The sequence below is a fragment of the Enoplosus armatus genome, chromosome 17 (assembly GCF_043641665.1).
Source record: "Enoplosus armatus isolate fEnoArm2 chromosome 17, fEnoArm2.hap1, whole genome shotgun sequence".
In the NCBI taxonomy this organism is placed as follows: Eukaryota; Metazoa; Chordata; class Actinopteri; order Centrarchiformes; family Enoplosidae; genus Enoplosus; species Enoplosus armatus.
In genome coordinates this window covers 12,426,748-12,436,732 of record NC_092196.1, presented here as the reverse complement: position 1 = coordinate 12,436,732, position 9,985 = coordinate 12,426,748, and the positions used below count along the sequence as shown (strand labels likewise).

Here is a 9,985-nt window from a genome sequence, read left to right as displayed (position 1 = left end):
TGATTTCCAATAACTTTCAGTTTATCAACATTTAAATGTCACATGTTTCCATTTTCACTTTAAACTTCACTTTTACTCTGCTTTTCATTGCCTGAGCAGGAAAGAAAAAACAGAAAAGAGTGATACAACTCCTGATAGCCCTCCTTGTAGCAGACTGGTACGTACGGGCCTAATGAGTAATGAAGCCAGCATTATGAATAACAACACCAGACACACAAATGCAGACACATAACGAACATCCTGACAGCATCTTATCAGTTATTAATCCCGTAGATCTGTGGCTGCAATGACAAAACAAACACACAGCAGCTGGATAGACTTTCTTTATTTCTGCTAACAGGGTTTCACAGACACAACAAAAGTTATGGAACTATAAATTATCATGAGAATAAACAGCTTGACAGGATTATTAACCAATGTTAACACAGCCTGCCAATGTGTCACAATGACATGCATTGTCAATACAAAAAGTTTTTGGTTTGCGTTCATCAGCACCTTGATTACAATGGCCTCTTTGTGACTGCTATTACAAGATGTGAAATGATAACATCACATTTCAAGTGAATGAGTAATCATGCCGAGGAATCTTGATCAGAGGTGTTTTAATTAAATTTCACAGGAAACATTTCTTGTGCTCTTCTCTAGATAAACCTTGTAAGTAACTGCACTGGTGCGAGCGCTGCCTTCAGCATGTAAAAATAGGGCTAAAAGTGAAAATAACATCAAATTATTTTCCATATACAGTTCCAGCGCTTGTTGATACTGTATCCACAATAACACAGTATATGTCACAACGGCAGTGTGTGAGCAACAGCGTGAATAAACACTGAATATCAAAAGCAGATGTATATACGGGAAAATTTGAATCCAGGCTCATTTTTTGAAAAAGTCAAACAATGTGTAGCTCCATTGTGGTAACTACGGTAAATGTGCATTCTTTGAGTTGACGTTCCTACCGAGCACCTCTCCAGACAGGGTTGACTGATCTGTTCCATAATGTCTGAGCAGCAGAATACACTCCACTGTCCTGCTGAGTTTATGTCACGGCTTCTCCAAGTCCAAGCTGCTGGCGCTGAATCCTCAGAGGGAGATTGTCAGTGATGGATCTCATGCTGTTCGCAGCCATGCCAGGAGCAAACATCTGCTGCAGGGGATGCTGGTCCACAGTCCAAACCAGGATTTAGTGTGATCCTAGAAACATAATACAGAAACTAATGATTGACTGAAGCCAAAAAACACTTGAAGCTTGAACATTGACACATGTTTCTCATCCCCATACTAAAGAAAATTAGAGGTACATAATCTTTTCAGTCAACGTTTTTTTCTTTTCTTTTAAATGTTAAAAGCAACTGTTCAGTGATGTTACTTCAAATAACCAGAGATTCATAAAACACAACACAAACTTCTGCTCCGCTGACTCCTTCAGCAGATTTGGCTGCTTTCACAAACTTTCCACACAAAAAAGGGCTTGAAGATTCAAACTGGCATAAAGAACTTGCAGATGAACCACCCAGAGTCTCATCCACAGCTGAAATTATCACATTATGAGTGGTGGCAAAATCACACCGGGCCTTCTCACGGTGCAGCTGGAACGAGCTACTTTTCAGTCCAATACCACAATTAAGATGTCACCCCAGTATCGCTTCAGGCCAAAAAAGTCCTGATTAGAAAGATATGTCTCATTTCAATGATTAAAGAAATAAAAGATCACTTTTATTGGGAATATAAGTGTGGGAACAGTTGAGGAAGAAGATGAGAAAATAGTTTTATACCTGGAACAACAGATGGATGATTATGTTGTTGTCTTGTGAGAGCAGCGCTGATCAGCGTTCAACATCTGCTTTTTTTCACAACGTCAGAACATCAAGGTGAGGTAATGCAGGTAGGTGGCCTCCTGACAACCTGTACTCTGCCTTACCTGCTCATACAACCTCCCACAAAATGACATTACGTTGTCTGCCCCCACGCACTCTGCCCTGCGGTCGTCATGGCAACAGAGTGGCGGGACGGGCCTGTCCCGCCTGTTCTTTGCCCGAGGAAGGAACAACGTGTCAGAGGATAAGTAGTCATCAATCAACGTTTCTCATCTTCTTTCTGCCTGTCTGCACCTCTGAGCTGGTTTACCTGCGAGGAGTCACGTTCCACACGTACAGTACGTGGCCTCAGTCTTGTATTCTTCCTTCATCTCCCTCCTCCTCCACTTCTCTCTCCTTCCCCTGGGCCTCACACATCATCATCATCATCATCATCGTGTCTTTCCAGCTTGCTTCCTCTGGCCCAAACTACCACCACTCTATTGCTTTTTGTTAACAACTCTGTTATTAGCTACCCTCATTTTTAGTTTTTCAGCTTCACTACTCAACAATCATCCTTTCACCTGATTTTTTTCTATCCCTCCCTTCGCCCTCTATTCTGGTTTTTCTCTTCCCACGTTCCTCTCCTATGCCTCACCTCGAGCAGAGCCAGTAGAGCAGCATCAGCATACAGAACCAGGTCCCAACCTGCCTCTGAGTCTCAGCCTGCCTGTGTAAGCCTGCCTGTGCCTGGGGCTGCGACTGAGGCCGGCTCCTATCGCCCTCCCTCATCAGCACATCTACTGTACCTGTCTGCTGGCACCCTGCCATCCACACACACACACACACACACACACACACACACACACACACACACACACACAGTTCCCCTTCATTTACCCGGTGAACCTGGTAGGAGGAAAGATAATACAAGACTAAAATCTATAGAAAAAGACTACTCATGTTGGGGTCAAGCATGTTTGACCTCCATTGGGAACACCCACGGCTTCCCTGAGAGGCGCACGTATACAGTACCACTCATTCAGCCTGCTGGCTGCCCCCCGCACAAGCCCATCAACAGGTTTCTTTGAAGGCCACCGACTCTGTGGTGGGTCATCAAAGCATATCTTCATCCAGTTCCACTGAAAGGATCTGAGGCTCCTGAGAGACGCTGTGTTTGAAGTGATATCTCTGTGCCACTGCATTCTTTACCATGCTGTCATGACTTGAGTTACACAATAAAAAAAAAAGCAGGAACATGGGCATAAAGCCAGTGCCACCACCCTGATCATGTCTCACATACATGTGAACTACCACTTCTACCTCAGTTTGATCTGTGAATGTGCCATACTCTGGTTGTTTATAGCAACTGTCAGTTCATAATAAGTCAGCACCGTGTGTGATCACATATTGCACTGAATGAACATCAAACAAAAGACAGAGTCATCCCTACCTGTTGAATCTCTGAAGATCATGTTTCCATTACTCAGCCTTTTCTCTGTGCTCACCTGAGATCATCTGAAAAAGATAAAGGATGGGGAAATAAAATGATTCAGAGGGGAGCTCAGTCAAGAGGAGACATAGAAGTCGGCAAAAAAACGAGGAATCCCATGTCATTCAGTCCAGCTCTGCCCAAACTTGCATTAACACTCAGCAAATATTTATTTTCCTACAGTTCAATGAGAGAGCAATCGGTTCCTTCCTCTGGTTTCATAGCTATGATGAGGTTATAGTGCTGTGGTTTCCAACCTTTGAGTCGGGCCGGGTCTCAAAATAAATCTGATTGAATTGTGAGATAATTAACAGGATAGGAAAGGAAAGGCTGTTACAGTTACAGGTGAACAGCAGATTCATCAGATGGGTGGAGTCCTTCTTCATATCCTTCTTCACTGATAAATCACAATGTGTTAGAGTAAATGCTACAGTGTCCTCCCCTATCATTACCAACATTGGGGTAGCGTTATCTCTCCAGTTCTATTTACTCTTTATACAAATCAATGTCGGGCTAACTCTCCGACGCGTTCAATGTTGAATGGTTTGATTCAGTCGTTTGTTGATTGATGTAATGCTAGTTTTCTTCAACTAAATTTTAAGTGACTAAATCCTGATCCTTACAAAGTACAACAACTGCACATGATGCAAAAAGTGACTAAAAATTTGTCACGCCACACTCAAAATCCAGCAAAAGGCCCTCTCACTCAGGCTATCATTCAAGTGCCCTGACTACCTTCTTGTCGCATTATTTTTAAGGCTCTTGGTCAACCAAAGCTGGTTTTATAATGAACACATGACTCAGACCTTCTCCGGTATCTTCACAGAACATTTAAAAAGTCAAACCTGGAGCAGCGACATAGATCACACAACTCTGTTTTATGTAAATCTAAAGTTTCAGTGGAGCTCTGCAGTAGCTGGCAGGTCAGGAGAATGGAGGCAGTCAAAGTGGCTTTTCCATTGTACCATTTTAAAATGATGTGGTGTGCTGGTATTATTTTATAAGGTTAACAGGTTCAGGTAGATATTGGATCAAGAAACTTCCCTTGATCACAGGTTTCTCGAGACAGACATGTAAGACTCAAGCTGTGCTCTCTGGACCAATGTCAACTCCGGTCCCTCTTCATCCATTCACGGACAAAGGTGCTCTCTGCTTCTAAGTTTCACTGTCCCAGACCTGTTACCTTGGCAACAACTGCTCTGTTTCCGAGTGACACAAAGCCTGAACTTAAGAACCTCCTTTCAGGTTGAAGGCTCCAAGAGTTGAGGGGAAAACAGCAATAACAGGACGGCGGGGAGAGAAACTGAATACCGGCAAATTGCTTCCCAGAGTTTCTGGAGGACATGGTAAAATGATTCTTTTTTTCCTCTCCCTTTTAAAATACCTTTCCCTGGCACCAGGCACCATAGGTAGTTGTGTGCTGGTCCCATTTCTTTTATATCCCTTCTTATATTTCTGTTTTTTTCTAGCAATCGTACTGAGCTAAGTGAGTTATCATGTACACCAGCAGGCTGGAGCTGCATGTGGCTAGGCTTAGCCTCCAGATGAGGTAATGTTTAGAGGGTTTGGCGAGCCAGGAGAAGGGTTGGTCAGGTCTTGATTAGCTCAGGGGTAGGGGCTCTCTCTAATATTGGACACCCCTTTGTATGGTGAGATTACTACCTTATGAAAAACTGCCCCTGCTGACACGCCTGATGGGATCAGAGCTTCCTGCCCGCTGCATCATCCTGCTTATGAGCTCTCCACACACAGGAGAGAAAACACACAACCAAACACCGAGTACACACACTTGAACCTCTCAGAAAAGACAGCCATGAACACCGGGAGATCATACACACAACTCACAAGTTCTGTGCATGCTTACGTGTAAACATGCATGCACACAGACACACCAACAAGCACAAACATAGCTACCTTCCCCCTCTCCTCAACTATGTGATGGCCACAACTGATGACCCTCAGATGGAAAACAACCTGCATTTATTAACAAGGCCAGATGACACACAAACACAAGCTCATGCATGCTCACTTGCTTTTTACTGTGGTCGTCTCCTCCGGCCACTCTCCAATGAAAATCACATGATGGACCACATCCAGCTTTGAAAAAACAACCGACAATCTCCACCCCGAAAAAAACATCAACAAACAATGTTAAAAAAACAGAGAGGATTCAGAGGCAAAGCTTTCGGGGGATTTGATCTCAGCGGTCCTCTAAAGAGCGCTGAGGCTATAGGATGACTTCAATTATTTGATATAATTTCTGATGGTCCATTAGTTCAAAATAAAGCTCTGATTATAAGAGATGTGTAAACAGAAAGTTGCAAACAAAACAAGCATCAGAGTCTGAAGCAGAACTGTACTTTTTTCCAGATGTGTAATCGACTGTTAATTAGCAGTGGCCTTACTTTCATCTAACCTTCCCCAAGTAAATCTTATTTAAAACCAAGAAGAACGGAACAAATGCAGCACTCTGGTTTGTTCAACCGCATAGCAAACAACACCTTTCTATTTCTACTGTTTAGGAGCCTACACTGACAACACATACATCTGCAGTGCACTTTGAGAAAACAAATAAATACTTGTAGGTGTGTACACACAAGCACACATCCACACACACACACACACACACAAACCAGTCAGGGACACTGGCACAACCTTGCGCCACTGGTCCTTTAAACCAGTCATGTGAAACGACCCATTCCTTTCTGCAAATCAGATTACATCTCCAAGCTGAGGTCTGCAAATCCACACACACATTTAAAGCTCGGGGCCCAGGTCCACACAACACACACACACACATGAACACGCAAACACACACACAGCTTAATCAGATTTTGCCCCACAAACCTTCTTGTGTTTGTGACTCTACGCAAACTGCCAGTATCAGCCAGGCCCGGAAATACTGGTTCAAAACGTGCATATAAACTTACAGGATACAGTAAATATACAGCATGTATGACGATATACTGTGCACTGAAATGATTGTACCTAAGGCCACAGATCCCCTTTAATAAGAACAAAAGAAAACAATTTCTTTGTCAAGGAAAATCATAGAGGGCTGTGATAAGCCTCCTTTCAGCAGCGCTCGACTGCTGTTTGGCAGCTCCGCTATGGAATGAGCACATGTGGAAACATGTTTATAGTGTGTTTGGCAGGAATGCAAATGATAGATGATTCGCAAATGATTCAAGTCCTATTCAGTTTACCAAGCAGTGATGTCTTAAAGCAGGAAAATCACACTAGTTTCTTCTGCCTAAATTAGTGTCACATTTGCCTGCATGGGTCGGTTTATTATTCCATTTAGTGACTGAGTTGGCAGATAAACATGTAAATGAATGGCTGAATAAGCACAGTAAGAGCGATGAAACACAGTATGCACATACTGTTTGCCTCTATTGTGCTGAACACTTTTGACGTCTCTGCACATTTTAGCTTCAGTGATCAGATTTGCAACTATCCAAATATTTTGCTCTTTTAATCTAAGTCACAATGTAAAAGAAACTGGTTGGCCCGCTGTTCATGGACTGGTCGGCTTAATTAAACCCAGACAGTTGGAGGAAGTACAAGTCTCTGTCCCTACAGGATCTACATTAAGTCTCCACTCTGCTAATCAGAAAGCCCTTCAACTACATCAGCATGTCCCTCTGGCCCAACCAACAACCAAATCTCATTTGTCTTTACAACTCTTTTAAGGAAACTTGAATTACTTCTCTATCGAGTCTGGAAAATCAATCACTGCTGTCTCAGTGTTCATCATAATATACAGAATCCTAAATAAATCATCTGTGTAGCTCATTGTCTGTGCTCCTGTTGCCCTTGGTGCCATGGAGGTCAGAGGGTGGGAAGCTGTGGGTGGCAGGAAGCTGAGATAGTGGTGCCTACAAAAGGGGTGTCAGGACTCTGTCAGTCAGCCTAACTCAAGTTCAATTCAAGCGGGTCATTCTCTCTTCACAGTGACATCTGAGAAGACCAGCGATGGAGACGGGCAGCGAGGGGAATGGAGGAGCAGAGGGACCGCGCCCTGGGTTAGATTGCACTGGATGCTCAGATAAGACGACAGCAAAGGGCAGACTGGGGCAGGGCAACAGGGGAAGCTGGCTGGGGCTACTGTTACCCCAGGAAGAGCTCACTCATCCCTCAGATCACCTGCCACACCTGCGGAGGCCGGGGTCTCATTCAGCCACACAGTGCCACCAGCCAGGAGTTGGGAATTTGTTATCAAAACAATAGCACCTTCAGACCACAGCAAATTCCTTGTAATGTATGTTACTTGGCAATAAACAGTTTCTGATTCTGATTCTGAATTGGTCACGAGAGCCTCAAATTGGACTCAACGTAAACTGATGTGGGGTAACTTCTACAGCAACTGTGTATAGGACATCATTGTACTGTAGTCTCACATGCTTTGGCCATAGAAATACAAATATGTGTCTACTTGACATCACTGGCAACCATTTTCCAAAGCATACCAAGTTTTGGAAAATTCCAGGCAGCCATTGGTTTTCCATTAATTTAGTATAGAAACACTTGCAGAGAGACTTGAAACATGCTTGATGTAGTAATTCTTCTAAGTAATCTTTTCAGCATTTTTGTCAAAGTTACATTGTTATGTGATAAGTCCTTTTTGGGGCTTTCAAGGACACCACCTGGGCATCTGAGGTTTGAAAAGCGTCTAGTGAAGAAAAACGTTTTCATGCAAGAAATGACCAGATGTGTATTATCCTTTTTTGTACATCTTTTGTTTGTATGCTGTGGATCAGATTTTGTGATGGCATAGCAAATGAATGCAACACTGGTAGCTGCTATGTAAAGTCATGTGTTTGTATACAGCTGCAGTACCATGTGACAGCAGAAATAGCAAGGCAAGCAGGTTTCAAGTCTCTGCAGGTTGATTTTTTATGCCTTACTGGAATGAGTGAAAACCAGTAGCATTTGCAGGTTACAGCATCTAAAATATTATAATTTAAAATGTTTTAATTTGTAAAAGGATTTGCAGTTGTTCTAGGTTTTAAATCATTGTAAACTAAATACCTGATGGCCTGTTAGACAAAAAAAGCAATGTGGGCTCTGGTAATGTGTTTGACATATATATTAGTTAAACAATCGATCAATTATTTGATACAAATTTAAAAAATCGCTGGCTTAGTAAGTAACTGGATATGGAAATGCTGCGATGTAACTCGAGGGACATATGGTCAGTCTTACCGCACACATTCCTGACAACACACACACACACACACACACACACACACACACACACACACCGGTAAAATAAACCACAATGTAGTATCTTCATCTGGAGTGCATTTCCTGTCCTCCGGGTTGGCATATGGCTGCTAGTTCCTGTTTTACACCACTACATCTCTCTGTTGTAGTTCCCTGCCTGCACAAAAACAACTGTCTTCAACTGGAAACAGAACAGAACTTTAGGGACAAGGACCCTGACCTTAGACTTCTGTTCTTGGTGTTGAAAATCTAAAGTGATGAGATGTACTCCCCACATCTGGAAAAATCCTACATGGTGGATTATGTTGGTTTAGGATATAGTTTTGACGAGCACAGTTCCCAGTTCTGCTTAATTCTCTCACCAAGAAGCAGAGAGGTGCAATCATCAGAGTCATACACCGACCCAAAACTCAATCTGGAGTGGAAATTTAAGAGGGTTATAAAGTTACATCAAGCAGCTCTTTAATAAGACAAATTAGACAGCTCAACCCTCCTGCCTTGGTGAACATACTGTGGAAAAAAACCTACTTTGTGTGTCAAATTTTACAAGGTGAGATGTGAGGAGACAGCAGTAACAGTGGTGATGAATTGTCTTGTCTGAAATGAACATGTCACCAAATGATCTTCTATCACCTTTTTAACCCGGTAGAGGTAGTGACCAGGAGTGGTCACAGGAGCTGTGAAATGTTAGTTTTAGAGTGAAGGTAAACAGCCTCTCCCATGGTGGGCCTGTACCCTACACAGAGTAAGCACATGTTTCCCATTGTGGTTAAAAGGGAAGGGGATTAAAGTGTAGTGCAGCCGGAGCCACAGTCATACACCCCATGGTGGGATCACAGTCCTCTCAGGTCTTTCAGTAATGCTGATGCAGCCCAGTTGGAAGTGGCTGGTGTGTAGATGGAAGCTGTGGCCAGATCTATCAGATGGACTAGTCAGGGTCCTCTGGAGCCCAAATCTGAGGCCTTTCTTTGGGGCTGAGGAGGCAGGTATGTTACCATGTTGACAGAACTGCCTGACCGAGGCTGGCAGACACTCACACAAACATAGGCTGGGTAAGGATTATGAAAAGGTGTTGAAACCAAGCGGATTTTGCTTTTCAGAGGCCCAATACTGTCCCTATGAAAAAGAGATCAACTTCAAAACTCACATTAAAGACAGAAACAGAGGTAGAGAAAAAAAGAGGTGACGGCAGAGTTAGACTAAAAACAAAAGGAGAAAAAAATCTGGTTTATTGGTTTTGGCTGCCAAATATGAGGTTTTCACCCCGGGGCTCAGGGTCAAATAGGCCACATTCAGGTACCACAGGAGACAGTTAAGGCATGAGACTGTGACTGTGCAGCCAATTAAAGGACACTTTAAAAAGGCAACTAGTGCAAGGGACATTGAGGAAGATATGCATAGTGGAGCGTATCTGCACTTACCAAAAACTGCCAATTAACCAACACCCCATGAAGCTCAGCTGTGACCGCTTCAG

At 43.2% G+C, this 9,985-nt stretch overlaps 1 long non-coding RNA gene across 1 annotated transcript in view; it reads right to left on the bottom strand.

Annotated features, from left to right (window-relative positions):
- Positions 1–310: 310 nt before the first annotated feature.
- LOC139300531 (uncharacterized) overlaps positions 311–9,985 on the bottom strand; it is a 50,440-nt gene continuing 40,765 nt past the window's right edge. Inside the window, exons 3-4 of the long non-coding RNA XR_011598845.1 lie at positions 3,247–3,311; positions 311–1,191 (exon numbers count right to left, since the gene is read on the bottom strand). This is a non-coding gene — a long non-coding RNA (uncharacterized lncRNA). The remainder of the gene's footprint in view (positions 1,192–3,246; positions 3,312–9,985) is intronic.